The sequence below is a fragment of the Tamandua tetradactyla genome, chromosome 10 (assembly GCF_023851605.1).
Source record: "Tamandua tetradactyla isolate mTamTet1 chromosome 10, mTamTet1.pri, whole genome shotgun sequence".
In the NCBI taxonomy this organism is placed as follows: Eukaryota; Metazoa; Chordata; class Mammalia; order Pilosa; family Myrmecophagidae; genus Tamandua; species Tamandua tetradactyla.
In genome coordinates, this window is record NC_135336.1 from 63,634,100 (window position 1) to 63,658,274 (window position 24,175).

The following is a 24,175-nucleotide window of genomic DNA, read 5'->3' on the forward strand; positions in this document are numbered from 1 at the left end:
GGTAAACTTGTAACCTAATAAATCTCCTTTATAGAAGCCGTTCCACTTCTGGTATATTGCATTCAGACATCTTTAGCAAACTGAAACAGACCACCAAACTTGACTAAATTAAAAATGGCCTAGGGGTGAGGCCAAGAGCACCATCAACCACCATGGATATCAAAAGTCAAATGCTCCAATGTTGTGTACAGTTTTGAGAGCAGCAAATAAACTTTTATGACACTTTTGGATACAAGTGCCCATATCACTATCATTCTGAGACACAGCAAGGGTAGGGGTGATAAATAGTGTGGGGAGATTTCTAACATTTCACACAGGGATGTTGATGGGTAGATCAGTCCTGTTAGTCTCTTGAACATCCCTGTGGTTATGTTTTCCACTGTGGAATAAATTATAGGGATCCATATTCTCCACCTATGGATATCACAGTGATGGTTATAGGGATACACCCATCATTCCAGAGAATTCTAAACATCATAATGGGTGAAAGATGAACTGCGCAACCTCAGTGTTGTAGTTTCCTTGCTGCCTTGTCCAAGAGCAGTAATATTGCCTTCCATTGGAGAAAAGGACATTACCAAAATCGTAAAGTCCCTTTTAACTGTGGGTATCCTTTGCACCACTATGTCTGCCTATTGTGGTCAATGAAAAAGGTGAGTGGAGTGTGACAGCTGACTATAAACTAACAGTACTTGAATGCAGAAGTGCCCCATTCGGTACCCACAGTCCAAGACATGGTGACTCTCACAGAAGCAGTTGTGGCCTTCACCAGCATTTGGTATGTGGTTACTGCTCTGGTGGATGCCTTTTTCTCCAACCCACTCTGGAAGGAGGCACTTACCTTATGAAAGACTTCTAACTGTTCCTTGGATCATTTTCTTACTGGCACCTGCATATTCATCTCAGTATCCTCCTTGAACCCTTATACCAAGTGACAGTAAAAGCAGGCACTTTCTACCGGGAAACTGAAGTGAAAATTTACTGTTTTAGCCATCCTGCTTCTAGGGCTTTTAGTTCCTCCATTTGAGCTATAGATTTCTATTGGCCAGACCCAAGACAACTTGTCACTACAGATTTCTGTCACTTGGATGGATGACTTGTCCCTCTGGCAGAAGGAGGGGACAATAGGAATTTGCAAATCCCTGCATTTTAGACCAAGAATTTTACATCTGTAGCCTAGTACTACTTCCCCTTCAAAAGGCATTCTGTGTTGGGCCTGAGCCTGGGTTCTTACAATACACTTATAGCAACTCATTCAGTTGCTATAGTCCATGCTGAGCACACAGCCAAGTCCATGCTGAGCTGGTGAGGGGCCAAAGTGTCATGAGATCATGCCACTATTAAGTAGCTTTTTTTAAATTCAGAGATCGTCATTACTACAATCCCTTAAATATTTTCTGGAGCTTTGAGAAAACTGCTTCTGCCATTTCTTGCCAGTTGTTCAAAGCTTCTGTTGAGGGACGAAGCCTGAAACATCTCACTGATGGAGCTTCCTTCTTGCCACATTAAATTGGCCAAAGAAAGTTGCATGGTCTAACATATCAGTAAGGTGATAGTGTCTTCTTTGCACAGTAAGGTGCTCTGCAATTTTACATAGTAGAGGGAAAAAATGAGGAATTGAAAAAAGGTAATTAAATCCTCCACATGTTTTATTATATCGTATACTTTCTTTCAAGAACTACTTCTCCCAATTATATTATTTTCTACATTTGTTACCTTTTCTACTATTTTAGATAGATTCTTCAATATTTTATAATTTTTGTTATTCTTTTTAAAAGTAATTTAATCATTTTTATTGAGTAGAACAAACAAAGCAAAAGGGATTCATCTGCATACACTTATGCTATTTCTGATCATATGGGCTAATTTCAAATGTTTTAAATTATTACTAATGAACTTGTAATTTGGAAGGGATAATGTGAGTGAAAATCATTTAGTCTTTCATTTTTCAGGATTTAAATCTCATAAATATCTCTTTTGAAATAAAAATCTATGGCTTAAAGAAAAATAACTGCAGAATAGTTGGGAAGCTGCTAAAATTTTTGCATATTATAATCATGATAATTTCATTAAAATAATTGAAGTATTTTTCAATACTCTAATGTTTTAACATTTTGTAGATCTTATTTTTGCATGCTTCCCAGCCATAAATCCTACTAAGGCAAAATTTTGTGTATTTTAATTCTCATTTCTATTTATCTGTAACTTAAATACTCTTCTTTAACACAGGTTAACTTTTCAACTTATTTCAAAATTTTCAATATCATCAAAATGTCAGTATATTTTGTGCTCTTAAAAAAATTAGTAACCAGAAAAAGAAACACTATGCCTGTGAATGTGTTTCCTTTCCCAATCCTCATTTTGAGATTTGTTGTAATTTTTCTTTGTATAATTTTGTTCTTTATTTGCTTTAATATTGTTTTATTTTGACTCAAGAAATAGTTTTTATAATTATCATTCAATTAATTTTTGTAACTATTTTTTTCTGACTAATATTTCAATTTTGTTCCCTTTATTCTTCTTAAAGTATCATTTAAAAAATATTTTATCAGTTTTTGTGACGTGATAATTAATATGATTTATTATTCTTTTCTGATTATAATGACTATGATTAACACTACACTATTATTTTGAATATAGCTTTTGCTATATCCCATAACTTAGAAATATTAATAGATGGTGTAACAAATTTCATAACCTTGAGCATTTTCTTTAATTTTACTTGTAATATCCACTATTATTAACTATTATTTTGAAAAATCAATTAAAACAGGATTTAAATCTGTAACATATTAAAGCCTGTCAATTTTCTCCAATTACAAAACTATTGAGATTTTTCTTTTGCATTCATCTCATAGCCACAATTTTTAAGTTTGAAGCAATTTATTTTCTCACCATAATTTACGAAACCTAACATGGCTACAACGAAAAAACAGATTATATTTTATGTCTTAAAAAGAGAGTATTGTATCTGCAAAATATTTATTCTTATCTTGTATATATTTTGTCACAATATGGTGCTATTTTCAGGACTTAAAGTTTCATGATAATTATAATTTCAACGTTAGTTTCAACTTTTAACTAAGTTAAACATCCCTTATATTACAATTTCAAGGTTGACTCAAATTATTTTCTACCTACTATAAATATGGTATACTTTCTTGATTGTAATATTTCTCAACTTATATGTCCAGACTCTCTGAGACATATAATTTAATTCAGCCTATTGTGAGGTAACATTTTAGTTTCAAAATCTGCTCCAGTACTAATATTTTCCTTTAATCTAGTTACATTCATTTTCATTTATTTGCATAGTTTTACTTAACTTCTGTGTACTGTTTTCTTCTCGTTTAAAAAAAAAGGCATGTTTTCTGCTTTTTTTTCTTTTTTGCATCTTGTTTTTATCTTCTTTGGTAATCTTTACTCATCTTTGGAGAATGTTTTATCTATTATTAGGAAAGAAGTGAGATATTTGTGAGTCCTTGTTGAAATACTTCAGATGAAAAATGAATATTAAATTTCCTGAAGCTTTACAATACCAATTTATGAAGCTAGAAAACTGGCAGTATTAAGAACAGAGAAAAGATAGGCAATATTCTTTTGTACTGAGATGTTTCATTCTCACTGTACTTATTCTTGCCTGGAAGACTCAGTTTCAAGGCAGACCTTGTCCTTTATGTCTGGAAAAATTACTCACATCTTGCAGGAGACATTTTCCGGGATGCCACCAAAAGCTATTTATTCACAGAGGGGAAGTCATGAATTGGTTTTAGCTTCCAAACCACTTGAATTCTGTACAAATTCAAAATTTTCTGAATTCTATTAAAGGTTTTACATTTTCTCCTTTTTTTAAAGCTTCTTCTTTCAAAGAAATTGCGTTCTGGCAGTTCCCATATGAGAATTGTGATTTTATTTTGGGAATCCAAGTGGCATCAAGAAGATTAAGGAAAATATTTTCTTGAATTCTTTCATAATATTAATTTATGAGAGTATTAATAAATTGGTCATCTATTTCTTATCTTTCAAGCTTTGCAGACATTTGTTGTTTAAAGCCTGGTTACCAGCAACTCTAGCTTACTGATATTTAATACTTTTTCATCTAGCCCCAATGACACTTTCTAGAGAGATATTGACCTCAAGTAGGATAGATTTGAGGAACCTTGTTAACCTTCCTGAGCTAAGCATCAAGTCAATTTAATGCTTCTTGGCCTGAGCTGTCACACCTCACATACCTGCCACTTTCTAAACTAAAGTTGACTGCCTCTAACATTGCACTACCTTGCTGTTTCAAACTGGTGTCCCCAGCTCTTCCAGGATACTTTCTCCAGTGGTGTAACAGACCATGATAGGACACATTGCAAACAGTACAATCTAGAATCTGTGACATTCTAAGGGACACAGAGTAGCACATTGTGACAATTTTTATATTACTTTTCATTGATAGTCCAATGACTACCATCACTATGAACAACAACAAAAAAGAATCTTACAAAAGGTCGTAAGGTCTACTTTACAAAAAAATTCTCTATTGTTTGTAGTCCTCTGAAGCTTGAAAATATAATTTATTTTATTACTGATTTTATCCTGTGTTATTTAATAAACACTGGGATCCATGCAATAAGATGAGAAAATACGAAATTCTACCATGTTATGGTTTAACATGCAAAAGTAAAATATAACTTGATTTCCTCGTGTTTGTTTCCTAGAATATTTGTTGATTTTAACCATTTTAAATAGTGCTGATTTTTTAAATTTAAGAGCACTTTAAGAGCACGTAAAAGTGAGAATGTTGATGCCATTCCAGCCAAACCTTGGCTCTTAAATCCATCTAAATCAGTACGCTTAATTATTAACATAAGCTCAAAACTAAATTGAATCTAAATCACAAAAAAAAAGACATATAAACATATACTTACAGAAACAATTCAATGTACTTTAGCCACCAGTAATTTTAAGAACATGTTATTCAAGTTTTTACCAACTCATATGTATTTTTAAAGCTTTTTACAGTATGTAAATGAATTGGATAAATGCCAACATTGGGAAGAGTTTCTAAATCTAAGTAAGTAATTATGTTCACTCTTTCTCTGTGAATGGCAGAGAATTGTATTCCTGCAGCATACAATTTAAAATGGATTTTTATGCCCTCCAAAACTGAATAGTTAGGGTTCTACAGTAATAAAGAAAATGCCTACGATCAGCATGTGACTTCCCTGCAACAATACAAAGAAATATCAGAAGTGGGTCTTAAAGTATAATGGTTTCTTCTTTGTGAAGGAACAAGATTATCCAAAACCCACATGTGTCCTTGACGTTTCTTGGATGGATTCAGTAAGGGAAAAATTTGCTCTTGTATGCAAGGAGTGGAAGCATTCATTTATTCCTGAATAAACACAGGGAAGGTGATCTGGTGTTCTCTTCACTGGCAAACTGTGACCAAATAATGGAGATAAAATTGTTTAATATTGGTAGTTTAGTAGACACCCTATTGAAAGGTTTTGGAAAATAAAATCAGCTGTGTTAATGAATTACATGCAAATCATTATGTTATATATTGTAGAATGGGGTGAAAACTAAGTTGGATGCACTTAATTAGAATTTTATTGCAATTAGAAAATTTCATTTAAATAACATTAATAATTCTTGTCAGTTTTACAAATAGAAAAAAATCAGCTACCATAAAGGTAAATCTCACCAATCTTTCATGAACCAAAAAAAAGCTTATGAAATGAAGGCAAGAAGTGAGGAGCTAAGGAAAAAAAAATAGGCCTATTCTGTCAGATCATATTCTAGAGAAATACAAAATTTTTAGAACACATGCTTAAACATTAATGTCTTAAAGCAAAAATCAGATAAAGGTGATTTGCAATCCATATGGCATAATCTAAGATTCAAATGCTGATTCTGAACTTATCATCAGATTTCAAATTTTGGTGAGAAATAAATTAAAGTGAGATTCCACTGCGATGTGTGCCAGCTGAAAAGAGGATTATTTTTCTAACATTGCCCTGATGTGCAGGTTATTTTGTCTTCTTCTTTGGATCACCAATCAGCAATCATAACTCAGTCACTCTCAGATAATATAATAATAATAATAATGATAATAATAATAATTAGGTTACTCTTACTTCCATGAACAGTCTCATTTAAATTATGAAAGTTCCAATTTACAAATGAAATCCCAAACTTCATTTAGCACTAATACTTATGGAAACATCCAGTTAAAGGTTATCAAATGATGATACCTTACCTTCCTATGTTTCAAGACTTCCTCAAATGTCAGAAAAATGGATATTCAAATAGACATGGTCCAGAAACATATCCAAAAATATATGTCCATTCTAGGATGCCACTTCTCCTCAGTTTTAAAACTTTTGTTAACTACCTACAACAGCAACTTTGTGATTTCAACTTTGCTTAGTTTAGACTACCTTATTTCCCCAGGCTTGTTGGATCATAGTAAATAATTCATACTATATCCTAGGATCCTTGCCATGCTAAATTCCATATCTTGGGAGAAGTCTCCCTTGTCAAAAATCTCTAAAACCTTTCTTGTGCTCCACTCATTCTCTCTTGATCAGCCACACTTGGAACTCAATCCTATGTGTAATCTGCCAGTTACTGCTGGCAAAAATACTGTTTAGATATCTCAATTCTTTTGGATATGGTACTTTTCCTTCCTTGTCAGACTTAATACATCCCAAGTTAAATTATGCTGCAATTTATGACCTAAGTAATAAGTCTAGGAAAGGATGTGGGTACAGATTCAATAGGACATCATTTTTGGGGTGTTAACTCTTAGTAGAGACGGAGGGTTTCTTCTGCAAGCTCAGACACTTGGAGGAGTATAGGAATTCAAAAATAATTATATATTTCAACCAAAATGGCCTCATTTGAAGTAACAAGGTTTTAGATTTTCCCAGTCAGGGCCTTAGGTTTGGATGTTTAATCAACTTTGAACTTCAGCCACTCTGGCTATTCATTCCCAGATAGTACTACTTGGCTTTCTTTCCTCCTTCCCCGAAGGCAGGAGATGATGTTTCCTTCATATGTAAACAAACAGGCCATTTGGTTTTCACACCTGGCTTTTGATTTCCTATTACTGGCCCTCAGCATTTTATTATCTTTCTGTGCAACATTAAAGGTGCTTAGTGGCATTCATATCATGACTATTTTGTCAACACCTCCTGTCTTAGTTTCTCATCTCCTTTCGTGGTCAAGTTCATGTGTCAGCTTGGCCAAGTGGTGGTGCCCTGTTGTCTGGTTAGGCAAGCACTGGTCTGTCTGTTGCTATGAGGACATTTCATGGACTTAAATCATGATCGCCTTGGCTGTATCCACAAATGATTGCATTTGTAATCAGCTAAGGGGAGTGTTTTCTGCAATGAGTGAGTTAATAGAAACAGTCACTCTTCCTGCTTCAGCCTGAGAGCCTCTCCTGAGAGTTTGTTGAGGACCTTCATCGGAGCTTCCAGGTTATGGCCTATCCTACACATCTTGGAATCTACACCCTCATGGTTACATGAGACACTTATAAATTTTATATTTATGGATATGTCCTGCTGATTCTGTTTCTCTAGAGAACCCTATCTAATACATCTGCTAAAACAAGTGCAACACAGTCAGGTAGCTTAAACAATAAGAATTTATTGAGTCATGGTTTTGAGGCTAAATCAAATCTAAAATCCAAGGTTTCAGTAAGGCAGATGCTTTTGAAACTTGATCTTTAGCTTTCTTTTCACATGGCAATACCTTTCCCTTTCTGTTCTGGATTCTGTTGACCTCTAGCTCTGGCTTCTCCCTTTAGTTTCTTCCTCTATGTCCAATTTCTTTTGCTTATAAATCTTCACTCATATTGGATTAAGGCCCATACTCATTCAGTTGGGTGCACATTAATTAGCATCTTCAAATATCATGCTTATAAATGTCGTCACACCCGTGAGGCCAGGGATTGGGACCTGGACATGCCTTTTGTGGGAGACATAATTTAATCCCCAACATCTCCAAATTTCTGATTCTGCACAGCAGCTAATGAATTCCATTTCACAGTAAATTACTTCAATTCACCACCAATGAAAATATTAACAATGGGAATTCAACCATGCACCCTGTACCAGGAGCTGTATGTGCTCATTACCGCCAGTGGGTCCGCTTTGACATCATTGGCATTTTATCACCTGATTTCTCCAGTCACTCCTGGTAACAACTGTTTCTAATGGATTTCCAAAAAGGAAAAACTGAGGCAGAGTTTTTTGTGCAAAATATTTATTAGTGATCAATAGCAGTGAAATGAAAGAATTTGACCTGGGGATACGTGAAATTCCAATACAGTCCTGACAAACTCTTGACCAAATTTTCAGGAAGCTCTAGAGTGAACAGTGTTCAACAACGTCCATTAGAGCTGAGTCTCTTAAGTTGAAGTGGCTGAGCCTTCATACCTCCACCTAACTCACTTCCAGGGTCTAAGCAGCTCTAAAGAGTCCATGACTTCACATGAGGTGTCTCTCTAAAGCTGATGCAGATCCTAAATGACCCAACAGCTTGGACTTTACTGATGAATATACTTCCTACATCTTGGCAGCAATTCCTACTTTGAATGGAGATGTGGGTGGCACATAGCAATCACAGATTCTGTTTGGAGGACTCAATAACTCTAAATAACAACCTCAAGTATATGAAAGAAGCACTCGTGATATTCAATAGAAGGTTATATTCACAGAAAGATTTATTACAGGGAAAAACTAACTCTTAGAAAGTACCACAGGAAAAATATATACATTGGATGAAGTCTGGAGATTACAGGACAGGTTTCTGAGTACTTCCCCATCCAGAGTCGCACAGAGTGTTTTCTTTCTAGCAACAATGTATAGGAGACATGCAAAATATGTTTGCCCAAAATTTGTATCCTATTCAAATCTGAGGTTCCAACATTTTTAATGAAGTGCTCAACACGTAGGCACATTTTGCTATGAAGCCAGATATGGTAACTAAAACTGGAGACCACAGCAATGAAACCAGGTGAATATTGTCAATAGTGCTTGCATAATGCAATTGAAGCAAGAGTTGTGGTACAGTCCATTACTCTATGTGTCCATTAAAATAAAGAAATTTCCCAGTGCTACCTTCCCAGGGCTTGGCCAAGGGTCAATGACTTCTCTGCTGAGGCACCCTTGGAGATATTAAAGAGCTGAGAAACCATGTCTGCTGGGTTAACTTCCTGTTCCCAGATCCCTAAATTAATGATTCTAGAATGAGAAGAGATTCATTCATTTATGTAATCAGCCACTTATTCTCATATGCAGCTCATTAGCACTTATTAGGCAGCTCCTTTGTGCCATCAATATTCTATGTGCTTACAGTGCAGGTTTGAGCAAGGCAGATGAGTTCTCTGTTATGAATTTATATAACCCTGAAATCCAATCCTAAGTATCAACATATCCAAAGGATGGGGTGAGGACTAAATTAATATGAAAAATAAATCCCAGTTGGATTTCATTTTGAAATCCTTTTTCAAAAATTCAATACTTTTTATTTCATTATTTAAATGCAGTAGTCTTTATTTTGGTGCCATAGTTCCATGAGATTTAACACATGCTCAGATTCTTGTCATTACCACCAAATGCAGAATACATAGCAACTGCAATACCCTAAAGAAATCCTTCATGTGCTGAAACTTTTAAAGAGAATGTCTCCCACCCACCCACCTTCCTTACCCCTAGAAATGGGATAAAATTTTCACTTTTTAACTCAATTTCTTTTATAGAATTTGTAATTAACTCTGAGATTTAAGCCATTCAAAAACACGTTAAGCTTTCTCACTATAGTTTATTATTGTTTAAAAATATAACGGATTGACAATAGTAGAATTTAGCCTTTGATTTGACATCAGATAAAAATTAGAACTATTTGGAAAGTTTTTTCCAAACCCTTAATTCCATAAACATCCAATACACCTTTTTGCTTTATTTCCAGGCTGTCCAAACGGAAACATTTTTCAGTGAAAGCACTTACAACACATCTACCATCTCATTTTGTTCCTCAAATGTTGGGGCTCCTTTAAAAATATGTGAACAAATTAGAATTTTAAATATATTTAATAGATCGATATGCAAGGCTTTGTCCCAAGGATTGTCTTCATAGTGTCACTTTGGCTACCTGCTGTACCCCAATGCTTTTTACTATGTCTGTTGCACAGAAGGTGCTCAAAGAAGCATTTATTTAACAAAGAACCAAGTAAAAGATTTAGAGACTATTTAATCTGTCTATAGAAATAGTGATCAGGATTGAATTATTTTCCCCCAGAAGTCATGTCGAGGTCCCAGCCCCTGGTTCTGTGGGTATGAACCCATTGGTAAATAGGAACTTTAAAGATGTTATCCGTTAAGATGTGCTTAAACTAAATGCTGGTGGACCTTGATACAATGTGTCTGAAGTCCTTATGAGCAAAGGAAATCAGACACAGAAGAAAAAGCTTCAGGGAAGAGCCAGAAGCTGAAATTCAATGGATCCAGAACAGGAAGTAAAAGATGCTGACATGTGCCTTGCCACATGACAGAAAAGTCAAGGTTCCCCCTAAAATTATATGTTGCCCATATTTAATCAAAAGCCATGTTTCAAAATGTTTAAAAACATGTTTTTCTGGGGTTCATACAGCTCCAAACGACGATGCATCTCCTCACATATTTTGAAGTCCAACTCCATTTGACACTTGCTTTCCATTATTTTCACTTTGAACATATTCTCCTTGATACAAAAGCAAGAAAAATAAATTTTTAAAATGGTGATTAGTTCCCACATTTATTCGTATGTTTATATTAAGTAACATTTTCTGCAGCAGTAGAATGTTACTACCTTTCCAGTACTGGGCTCAGTCCTGAACAATTTTGTGATAGCATTTCATAAAGTTTTCTGTTTATGATCATGAAGCTGATTGGGATGAAACAGTCATTTTCAGGCAACTTAGAAATATGGATCAGATAATCCTAACCACAAATTTTCAGGAGAATATGGAGAAAAATAACAAAACAAAGAGTACTTTGCATCATATCCTATGCAGTCGCTTTAGGAATAAGTGAATTAACATATAAGAAGTGAAAAGAATATTAACTTTAGAACCAAATTAAAGTGAATCTGTTACTAGAATAACCAATCTAATGAAAATGCCCTAAGTTCTTTTTCAATTTTTAATAAAATTGTAGAAAATGGAATAGAAGACAAATTCAAAGAACAAAATCTTAGGAACACAGAACAGTACTCACTGAGAAGTGGAAATTATTTTTTTTCAAAACTTTTTCTGCATAAGGTGGGATGATGTTTATTACTCAGTGGTTTTATTGAGGGTTATAACTTGTAGGAAGTCACTTGGGGTCAGAAAATAGAAGTGTAGGTTGATAATTATGGTATTATAAAAAGTTTTAAAACAACTCAAGTATATTGTAGATAAGAACATAAAGTTATTACAAAAAATATATTTGCTCATATATATTATTCTTTTAAATAAACAGTTTTAAATGAGGTGCATCAGTTAGCTAAAACTAAAGAATAAGAAAGCAACACTTTAAAATGTTTTTACAATAGTAAACATGTGTTCCACAGATCTGAGGGTTATTTGAGATAAATCTGACATAGGCGGTGTTTATCTGCCCTTGGTTATGAACTACAGGTTGGATCCAGATCTGTTCTGTGTGTCATTATCTTTGGATCAGTAGGCTAGCATCTTCTTTTATGGTAATTTTAGAAGTACAAGAAGGCAAGTGAAAATAGGCTGTCTCTTAAGGCTCATTTCCAGAATTAACACATTGTAAATTTCACCCACATTTGGCCCGTCATGTGACAAAATCTAAAATCAAGATATGGTTTACCTTTAGTGTGAATGATTGCAAAGTCATTGTAAAACACATAGATACAGGGATTATGTTTGTGAAGGCATGGAAAATTAGGCTGATAATCTATCCTACTGCATCATGGCATAAATTATTGTTTTTATGGGGGCAAACTGGAGTAAAACTTGTTCATTTTGGTTGCTTCTCATGCAGTCAGGGACAAAATGACTTTTCTTGGAAATAATGTCCTATAATCACTGTGCTGATTTGAAGCTATTATGTATCCTGAAAAAGCTGTGTTTTAATCCAGATCCTATCTTGTGTGAGCAGCCATTTCTTTTAATCCTGATTAAATATTGAAGGACACACACTGTTGATTATATTATCTCCATGGAGATGTGGCACACCCAATTGTGGGTGTGACATTTTAATTAGTTAACAGTGACTCCACCCATCCCAAGTGGGTCTTGATTCGTTTACTGGAGTACTTTAAAAAGGGAAATATTTTGGAGAGACAACAGACACACTGGGAGAAATGTTGCTTCACAGAACAGAGACACGGATGTTTGAAGAAAATTGGAGCCCAGCAGATGTCATCATGAGATGTTAAGCAAGCCAGAACCTGGAGAGAGCCAAGGGAAGCCAAGAGATGAAAGCCAGTCCCAGAGAAGCAAAATTAGGAATCCTTACAGGATCAGAGGCTGAAAGCAATGGAGCCAAGGAGCAAGGGACCATTCAAGAGACCAGTGTGCTTTTCCAGCTGACAGAGCTGTTCCAGATGCATGTCTTTCTTGAATTGAGGGATCTTTCCTTGGATGCCTTAGGTTGGACATTTCCATAGGCTTTAAACTGTGAATTTGTGGCTTATTAAATTCCCTTTATGAAAGGTGTTCCATTTCTGGTATATTGCATTCTGACAACATTTAAGAAAAATACATTCACATTTAGCATTGCCTGTTTTATATCCTTGCTTGACTGTCTACAAATGGAGAATACTATATTCTATTAAAGGAATAAAGTACACTTCCTTGTACCACAAAAAGATAACACAAAATAATTCTCTGCATTCTTGACATTGGTTATTTCTGTTCTGCATCACATCATATTTGAAACAAATATCCACACTTTAATTCAGAGATCGGGAAATGATTTCTTCTACATGAAACCAACCTCCTGCATCTTGTTGATTCATGAACTTGAGGAGTAACCATAAAAATAAACAGTATCATAGTAGTGGTGAGAATAGCAGTGTGGGGTGTGGTTACTCTAGGCTATAATTTATAGGGTTGAATGAACTTTGCTGAGTTCCTGAAAAGGTCCATAAACTATAATTTAAGTGAGTATAGATCTGGAGCTTTTGACCCAGCATTGCTGACTTGAAATGGAGGGGTCCACATGAGACAGAATGCTGAAGCAGAGGACACCAACAGCCAGTGAGGAGCACTGACATCAGTCCTACATCTGTAAGAATGAATTCTGCCAATAGGAATAAGCTTGGAAGTAAATTTCCCCCCAGAGCCTCCAAAAAGGAATGCAGCCCAGTCAACAAATGCATTTATTTAGCTTTGTGAGACCTTGAACAGAGAATCCAGCCATGCCAGACCCAGACTCCTGACCTACAGAAATTGTGAGATAATAAATTTGTGTAGAGTTGCTTATTTTGTGGCAATTTTTTACATAAAGAAAAATAGCATAACATTATACACAAAAGGAGAATTTCACCATATATTTAATTTTGGTCTTGAAATAGCTGTTTTATATTGCTATGCAATTATTCTAAGACAAACAAAAAATTTAAAAGCAGCCAGAGAGAGAGAGTAAGAAAGACAGATTATGTCCAAGGCTTGAGTTAGACTGACAACTGATTTCTCAAGAGAAGAAACCACAGCCAGAAAGCAATGAAATGATAATTTAAATATGCTGAAAGAACATGATTGCTCTAAACCTAAAATGCTACAAACAGTGAAAATATTTTTCAAAAATGAAATTGAAATATGCATATTTTCAATACAATTAAAATAAAATAATTCAGTACCACCATAATCTCAACTGATGAAATTTGAAAAGGTATAATAAGCAAGCAGAAGGAATATATATATCCTAGAAGAATTACTTAGAAGAAATCAAAAGCAAAAAGTCTTAAATATATTGTTAAATTTTTAAAACATATAATATAGAAGACAGCAGACCGTTACTAAAGAAATGGGTATAAATATTTTAGGCTTTGATTACCATAAGATCTTTCTTACAACTATGCAACTCTGCTATTTCAACGTTAAAGTAGCCACAAGCAATATATGAATAAGTGGAAGTGGCTGTGTTCCGATAAATTTTATTTACAACCACAATAAATATTTGAAATTTGTTGAAAGTAGCTCCATAGCACAGCATATGGTCTATTTTGTTATATTTTTCCATGCACATTTGAAAAGAAACTCTATTATGCAGTTATTGCAGTATTCAATAAAAGGTAATGAACTTATATTTGTGGAACATAAATAATGAAATTGGATTGGGATATAGAACACATTGGGGAGAAACAGAAGCTCACAAGGTGAGTGCTAATCAGGCTACTGGGGCAAAAGTGGATTGGATTATTTCAGTAGGCCAGCAACTTCATTTTAGAAATAGCAAAAATTTACAGCTCCATGTATCTTGGAAGGCAAGCTTTCTACCAAGAGAACCACCAATGCACCCTCCAGGTATCCTTTTGAATCATTTTTCAATGTACAGTTTCTCTCTCAAGGTTCTGCTATTTTGAAATGCCCTCATTCTCATAAAAATAAATATAAATTCATAACTATAAATGTTGATCATTGCTACATAAGATGCATTCTGGCTTATTTAACTTATATTGCTTGTTTCCCATAGTCTCCATTTTGTTCACATTCAGGCCCTTTTCACCATTTGCAGCCATTGCTTATTCCCAAATCATCTCATGATAACATCTGTATAACTTCTGTGATTTGATATTGTTTACTGGCATGTAGAAATTTAAATGAAGAAATTTACTCATTCTATCAAATTTCAGTGCCATTGTAATACACAATATACTTCTTTATATTCAAATAGGAAAAAAAAAAAAACTAATGGAAGTTAAGTTGTTTTTTTTCTCGGGGAAACTAAAAGGAAAAAATGTAATTAATATTTTCCCAGGACGATAAAGTAGAAGTTTTAGGCAATTAAATCGAAATTGCATTTTAACATGCTAACAGAAAATTTAAAGTATTGGTTTGGGGTATACTATCAAATATTCAAATGTATATAAGGTTAGAAAATCTGATTGGTGCTTTGGTTATGTGTGTTGTTTCATGATTAGATTTTCCTTTATAGTCACTATTATAATCCTCATGTTATTATTTAAATTCATGTATTCACTTACATATTTATGCACTTATTGTGTGCAAAGCTTATGATATGCACAAAATCTATTAGCAGGTATCTTGACCTATAACCAGGAAGCTAAATTACATTCAAATACAGAGTCCATTGCTCTAAGGAGTTGAATGATGAAAATGAAGAGTTTTTGGACTTTTAATTAGTTAACTATATTGCATTACAAAGTTTCCCAAAGCTTTCCACCTTAAAGCAACAATTTATTATTTCACAGTTTCTTTAGATCAAGAATTTAAGAGCAGTTAAAATGAGTGGTTCCCTTTCAGGGTCTCTCACAGTATAGCAGTTAAGATGTCAGCCAATGGTGCAGTTATCAAAAGGTCTGAATGGAGCTGAAGTACTTGCTCCCTTTGCTGCTTAGGTTACTCACTGGTGGTTCATGGGAAGCCTCAGTTCCTCATGCAGTGACCCCTGCTTGACTTTATCTTTATCGTGACAGCTAGCTTTCCCTAGAGTGAGCCTTATGAGAGGGAGCAATGCCTTTTGTGACATAGCCTCAAAAGTCACATTACACCATGTTTACCATATTCTATTGATCAAAAAAGCTAAACCTGATACTATGAGATGGGAAAACAATGCAAGAACAGGAGGTGAGATGATTAGGAGTTATCTTGGAGGCTGTTTTCCACAAACGTATCATTCTAACAGATAAATCAAATTTTCTTCTTTCTTGCCCCAAAGAAATCAATGCCTTTCTAGGTTAAATGATAAAATAATTATTTCATAAGAAATGAAAACCACTCTTCATTCTTTATCTGAACCTACCTAATAAGTCCAATTTCCACCTTACCTACAACTACTAAAGTCCATATCCTACCACCTCTTCAGTTCCCCCATGTAATGATGATGATGATGATGATGATGATGATGATTCCCATATAACTAATGATTTTATGACACTTTGTGTCAGACACTCAACTAATTTAACACTTATAAAAACTTTATGAGATCACACCATTAGTATCTCCATTTTAATGTTGAGGAAATTGATACATATATATAGTATATATAGTAAGTGGAAGAAACAAATTAATGTAATTAAATGAATTGTTTCTATTTGGCTGCAATTCTATTTAACTAAGCATAATACTCAGATCATGCGAACTATTCCCTAGTCTTTGCACAAGCCATTTCGGGAATAACTACATGTGTTTCTCTCCACTTGGAAAGTTCTACAACTTGTAAGTGTTTTATTCATTTTGCAGTGAAGGGTCAACATAAATATTATTTTTATGATTCCCCACTATAGGGTCATGTTCTCTTTCTATTAGGTCCCACTGCAATTCATGAATATTCAATTATTTTATTATTTTTTACTTGTCATTTTTTATGAAGATTTTAATTTCCATTCACTTAAAATTATAGGCCCTGATATATAATATATACCTAATAAATATTTCTGGATTTATTAAAAATGATTGAGGGTGTGAGGGTAGTTCAGTGGTAGAATTGTCGATTGCCACGTGGGAGACCCAGGTTTGATTCCTGGCCCATGCACTTCCCTCCCCCAAAAAACAAACAAACAAGAGAGAGAAAAAAATAAACAAACAAAAATTCAACAGATGGTGCTGCAATAATGGGATACCCAATGGAAAAAGAATGAAATATGACTGCCGCCATATAGCATACAAAGAAAAAGATTGAAATCATTATTGGAGGGAGTAACATTTGAGTTTGTATTTTAAAATGGGGAATCTATGAAAGAATGGAAATATAATTCAATAGTTCATGCAAGGAAACAGAAAGGCATGTGGATGATACTAAGAATAATAATATGTTTTGAATGTTTACAAATGACAGACATAACTTTAAGTTATTTTCAGATATTATCACTTTCGATCTTCCTACCATGTTATGGGATGCATAATGTTATTGTCCCTCTTTTATAGATAAGAAAATTGAAACATTTCTAATAAGTGGTGGAAAAGGTTCTCAAGGAGGACTCTAATGCAAAGCCCATACCCCTACAATCAGTGATTTGCCATGTTTTCCTGGGTGTTATGGTCAAAACTGAATTCAATTGATAAGAAGATGTCATAGAAGACATTTCAAATGATTCTCTAAGAAATTAATTTTTGCAGTACAGAATGGATAAAACTAAAGAAAACCCTGAAGCAAAAAGAGGGCCCAGATTATCAAATTATAAACTTCTCATATTGCTATTTAAGATGCATATTATAGCATAGGGAAAGAACATTTTCAACTCTATACTCTTCATTGGACTATTATCTCATGTTCCTAAAACTGAGAAGCAAGACATAAAGATAATAGATTGAATTATAAAACACTAAGACAAGTTCATGAAGTCCACACAAGCTGAGAAAATTGAGGCTCAGTTGTTGCTTGAGACTGTATACTGTGATGGTTTGAAACTGTTACTTAACCTAGAAAATCTTGTGTGAGGCAGATCTATTGTTGGGTGGGACCATTTGATTGGATTGTTTCCATGAAAATGCAACCCCCCAGCTGTAGGTGGGGCCTTTTAATTAGATGCCTATTCAAGGTGGATCTTAATTAGTGTACTGGAGTTCTTAAAAGATTGAACCAGAGAGCAGACAGATATTTGGAAATGCAGAAGCTATCAAAAGCCCTGGGACATGCCAGAAGCTGATGGCAGATATCGCCATTTGCCTTCCCATGTGACAGAGAAACCCTGGGCAGAGAAATTTGTTCTTTCTTCAAAGACAGTATACTCTTCATGGTGCCTTACTTTGGTTACTTTCATGATCTTCAAATTGTAACCTGTCACTTAAATAAATCCCCTTTATAAAAGCCAATCCATTTTTGGTATAGTGAATTTGGCAGCTTTAACAAACTGAAACATATGCAAAATCACATATGGGAAAACATATAAGGTGAGCCCAGTTTTCTCATTTTTATGTTCATTTCTTTCCATTAAAACCCAACTAGTCATTAGTAAGAATCTGTTTGCTAAAGATGGTAAGTTTAACTTTCAGATCTATAATTATTTCAGGTAATTAAGATAAGCTGGTGTCTGGAAAGTATATCTGGTGAATAATTAATTCTATGTCAATCTAGAAATCATTCTTCAGCACAAGTAATAAACAACAATGCATATTACATTGACCTTCAAATACTTTTTTTGTTGTTTAGTCTTGTTTTTATTTTTACTTCTTGTGCCAATATTTACCATATTTGGTTTCTAAATTTTAAAAGATCATTGTTATTTTTATTGTTATCTTTTCCAGATTAGAGGATATTTTGCATCTCATCTACTTAAGTGGAAAAGATATCTCATCCATCAAGCTAAAAATAACTATACAATGTCAGGTAAAGTATATCTTAAATAGTTTTGTATCATATATTCCAGAAAGCCATTTATTTATGATAATGAATTTCATGCAGCAAAACTCAAATCCCAAATGCAGGGAAGATTAAATCCAATTTCTCATCTCTCAAGAAGCAGAATATGAAAGTTATTAGTGACATTTGAACTCCTATACTGTATCTCATTTCTAAGTTATATGCTAGTAATGCTAAAAATATCCTGTGCCATAAAAATAAGTCTTTTAAAAGATTCATAATCTTTGTTAGTGATCCTTTCACCTTTCAGACTCTTTCAAATATGGTTCATCTCAATTGTGACATACAATCATTACGGGATAACCTTAGTTCATGGGAACTGAACTTGCGGTCTTTGTTAAGTGTCCCCACACAGTTGACTATATTAGAGTACCACCATTGCTTGCTTCAACACTGAAGTCAAGGTTTAAGTATAGATACAGAGGAATTCTGTTATATAACTGTAAGAGGAAATCAAATCCCCCTTGCTAGAATTAATATCTTCTCCATCAGAGCTCTTGCAGTAATTTGTCTGCCAATCTTTCATGGTGCCTACCACTTTAAACATGTGTTTTAGTTATTCCTGAACATGTGTGCACAGGAACCTTTTGAGAGCAAGAGATCTCACTTATCTGCCTTTGCATTACACAGAAGACATAGCATAGTAGACCAAACTTTTAAAGTAGACCAACCAAACTGTAGTAAATATATAATGGAATTAAATTTATTGAAGTGGAATTCTGCTATAACAGAAATACAAAGGGTAATTTCAGATAACACATTTTTCCATGTTTTTATAAAAAAAAATGTTACAGGTTAAATCAATCAGTGTGAAACCAGAGAAATAAAACCAGTAAGAGATATGCATCATCAGATTTATTTTAAGGAATTGATATAAGCAAATTTGAGTGCTGGCAAGGTAAGTTTGAAACTAGTAGGGAAGGTCACGGGAAGCGTAGGCTGGAGTATATATTATATATACATACATAAATATATATATTTATGTAAGAGTTTTTGATTTGTAGAGTACCCCATACATAAAGCAGTCAGCTGAAATCTTGAAACGTGGTTCCAAAGCACTTTCCAGTCCCTTGATATAATTATTTTTGCTCTTACCATATTCATTTTATGCCTGCTATCTGAGTTCTAAATGCTCTGGGTAGTCACTGTCACAAAACATGGGTCAACCAAAAACTCATATACGAAGACAGACTAATAGCATGGAAAGGAAATTTCATCTTCAAAGAAATAGAACAAAAACCAGCAAAGATCTGAATGTTTGTCTTGAAATTTTATTTGGGGGAAGACCAAAATGGAGAGCCTGGGAAATGTCAAAACAAGCAAACAAGCAAACAAAAAAATGTGCATACTAGCCCCCTCCCCCCCCCAAAAAAAAGAGGTTGCTTTGAGAATGGTAAAAATAAACATCAGAACCAGTTTAAAAACAGTTCATTGGTTAATGCTAATATGGCCCACGGAGCATGCTTCTGAAAGCCAACCGGTGAGTGACAATGCCGGGCTTTTGAAAGTCAGCCTATCAGCAACTGCCTCACTGCAGTGAACAAAGTTCTGAAAGCCCAAAAATGGTCCACGGTTTTACCAAATAATCCCACTCCATGGTTAGCATTAACCTGCTATGGAAAGGTCACCGATACCCGAATGCCACGACTTCCAAAACCTTGTATAAGATCAGCAGTTTGAATGTTTTCTAGAATAAATTTTAGAAGTTTACTTTAATAGGCTTGCCAGCTAATAAAAGGGAAAGCTAAACTTCATAGGCCAATTGTAAAATAAAATTGTAAAGCCTTTAAGATTCCCCAAGTTCATCATTTCCCTCATAACCACAATAAATCAGATAATAATAGTATAATATGAAAAAAAAAAGCTGGTCAAGATTGGTAGTGAATGGGCTGAAGTCAACAGAAATATTTCCCCAAACTGTTAAGAACATGAACTCTATAAATAGCAAATGATAGAATGTTATGTGTATGGTATGTTATTAGACATGCCTGTGAGAGTTTGACTACGGGTCCAATAAATACACCCAGATTGAGCATTAATGATGTTCATTACAGGACAAAGGTGGAGGATCTTTTATCCCAACATGCTCAATATCTAATTCCAGAAGAGTGGGGTTTCAAGGAGAGAAAGAGTTTATTACTAGGTGCACAGTAAAAGAGCAAATGGCCTAGTAGTCCAAAATCTGTCTCCCCAAACTCCAGTAGTTTATTAAAAATGCAGAGTTTAGGATAATGAGTACCGTGGTCCCAGATGATGTAATTAGAGGTCATCTAATTATTGAGCATGTGCAGATTGATTGCATGCTTGGTTACAGAATGTACGTAGAAAGTGGTGGAATGAGGTATGGGTGACTTGTAGGTTAAAGTCTAAGCTACTGTGCAGGTCAGGCGGGCCCAGTTTGGTTAGATCCTACTTCAGTTATCAATATTACTCTGTATTTGAGTTAGGTTTATTCTGGGCCAACCCAAGACACTTCATTAATAAACATTAGGAACTGTCTTTACTGATTACAAAACCCTAAAGTTGAAAAACTGGATGACTGTTTACAAATGAAGTTAATCACAAGGTTTTTACAATTACAGGGGCAGAAGGTAAAGGCTATGCAGTCATTTTCAGAGTCCAAGGCTGCTGGATTACAATTTAGAGATTTCAGGAATTTACCTCTGTCTACTGTAACATACTGGAAAACAAAAAGGAACATCCATATAATGATTTAGTAATCAAAATCATTCCTTAAATCCTGATTTCTCAGTTACATTTCTACTATGCTAGATTATAGTGAAGCATTGATAAAATGTCAAAACATCCATTCTAAGTGGAAGTCTCACTACATACTCAACATGGGTTGTGAACCTAAAGCCAGTAAGATCACAATAATATGGGGATGTAGAGAAAATATTTTTTATGATTTTGCAAATCTAGGCCTTCCTGAAAAAATATTATTAAGGTTTGGAATTGGGCTAAAAGACATCTTGGAAGTTGTATTGCATCTGCAGAGATAGTTAGAACTCCAGAGAGATTTACCATTCAGTGGTTTGTGCTTACCTTTGAAGGGGCAATGAGACCCAAGATGGAGAAAAGTCCATGCATTATAAAACTGAAGAAACTCATTTTATCTCCACCCTAGAGAAATTTATTTACATTCCAAAAGATAAGAACCCAGGATCCTTCCCTTCTGTGTTCCAAAAGAAAATTTGCTTACCATAGAGAATAAGAAGGTTTTTTTTCTTTCTTTCTTTCTCTCTCTGCCAGACAACTGTCCCACTCCTATATAGGCAATAGGATTGCTTATTTTCAGGGTTTTTTCCACTGTAATAGACTCTTTTACATATAGGGTGGCATCTGGTTCTGAGTACATCACCCCAGGGCTAAGATACAGGGAAAAGGGAAATTGGCAAAGTTAATTATTATAAAGATATAATAATCTGCTCTGTTACAGAAACACTGTGTGCCTGTGTGTTAGCTAGGATTCTGTAGTGAAACATAATCAGCAGGAGATATCTATAAATATAAAATTTATGAAAGTGTCTCCTGTAACCATGGGAATGAAGAGTCTGAGGTCTGTAGGGCAAGTCACAAGCTGGCAACTTCAATGAAGGTCCTCAACAAACTCTCAGGAAAGGCTGGCTAAAGCAAGAAGAGTGTAAAGCAAGAAGAGTGATTGTCTCTTCTGAGTGCTCTTTAATAAAAGTTCACCAGTTATTAGACTAAGCATCACTCCTTGCAGAAGAAACTCCCCTTAACTGATTGAAAATGCAATCAGTTGTGGATGCCACTAAGGTAGACATGATTTAAATCCATGAAATGTCCTCATAGCAACAGACAGGCCAGTGCTTGCCCAACTAGACAACTGGGCACCACCACCTGCCCAAGTTGACACACAAACCTGACCATGACAGTCTACCCCTTGTCAACTTGGCACCTATACACATCACCTTAAACCATTCTTAATCTCTAAATAGAAAACAGTAACAAACATATTTTTCCTAACAATACTCAATGGTCCCACATACAACCAGAAATCCATTAAATGACCCCAGAATACAGTGCAAGTCCTTGGGTAATATTTACTCTTAAACTTGATATCTTACAACTTAAATACTACAACATGAACAAAAAAGCTTATGTAATATGATAAAAAGGATAAAATAAGGAAGAAAAGTAAGATATTTGATTTATGTATAAATACATAGGTACTAATTGCAAAACAAGGAAGAAATATGCATACCATTACAGTCCTTTTTTCTGTAACTGATTGCATGGTTATAGTTCATATTTATCACTATCTTTTTCTACTACCCATTTTTAAAATTCTGTTTCTTAAGAACCACCTTACTTCAGTACCAAGCTGTGTTAGGTGGGGTTCTCCAGAGTAACAGAATCAGCAGGAGATATCTGTAAATATAAAATTTATAAAACTGTCTCACATAACCATGGGTATGTAGAGTTCAAGGTCTGTAGGGCAAGCCACAAGCTGGCAGTTCCAATGAAAGTTCTCAATGAAGTCTCAGGAAGGCTGGTTGGATGAAGCAGGAAGAGTGATTGTCTCTTCTGAGTCCTCCTAAAAGCCTCTGGTGATTAAATTAAGCGTCACTCCTTGCAGTAGTCGCTCTCCTTGCCACCAACGTGGTCATGATTTTAAGTCCATGAAATGTCCGCATAGCAACAGACAGGCCAGTGCTTGCCCAACCAGACAACTGGGGACCACCACCTGGCCAAGTTGACACATGGACCTGACCATGACAGCCTGCATTCAGAGTGATATGAGAAATATAAATAGTAAAATCTTAATAATTCAAGTTCAAAATAAAAAAAAAGAGAGAGAGATTGATATACAATTTCTTTGACTAGTAACATTACCATTATGTAAAGAAATTCTGGATCCAAATCTCTCTCCTTTAGGAATATATCTGCCCATCTCTTAGCATTAGTTTAGCAACATGTGTATGACTCTGTTTCTCTGTTAGGTACAAATGCCAACAACCATTTCCCACTTGAATTCCAGGACTGTGATGACATCCTACTAGAATCTCCTAATTGTGGCTTGAGATTATTTGGATATGTGAACAGTACAATTTTACCTGATATTCCAGGTATCTCCAAGTGAGTTGTGTTTTGAATCATCTGGTGACAAATTTCTAGCCAAGTAGTACTGAACCATCCTATCTGTCAATGAGAAGGTCTTCTTTGAATTTAACCTGTCTCTGATACTTGGTGAATTGCCTTTCTTAAGTATAGACTTATTTCTGCCCATAAAAATGCTTATTTATTCAGTCTGACTATCTCAATCAGATCAAGTGACTACAAATCTTGCAAATCCTTCCAACTAGGAACTGACTTGTAGAAATGGCATCTTAATGGAAGAATGCTCAGCGAGCAGGCATCACAATGACAACTAATTCTGCACTCTCCCAAATGAATTTCAGATCGGGTCACTGAGTCTCACACAAGATGAAAAATATTCAGTATTGAAGAATGAGTAAGAATGAAAAAATTTGTAAATGATTGGTCAGTAAATAGTTGTCTTTTTTATATTCCTGTCTGGATGCTCACAAATATCATACAATAGCACACTTCATTGACTTTATTATCAATATAAAAAAGACATAAATAATTCCTGAAATTAGGTCTGC

General features: G+C 34.7%; 1 long non-coding RNA gene across 1 annotated transcript; it reads left to right on the top strand.

Moving 5' to 3' along the window:
• The first annotated feature begins 495 nt into the window (after positions 1–495).
• On the top strand, positions 496–23,967 carry LOC143647956 (uncharacterized). The gene is made up of 5 exons (XR_013158278.1): positions 496–653; positions 18,428–18,509; positions 19,337–19,440; positions 23,548–23,645; positions 23,873–23,967. It is a non-coding gene; the product is annotated as an uncharacterized LOC143647956 (long non-coding RNA).
• Positions 23,968–24,175: the final 208 nt, after the last annotated feature.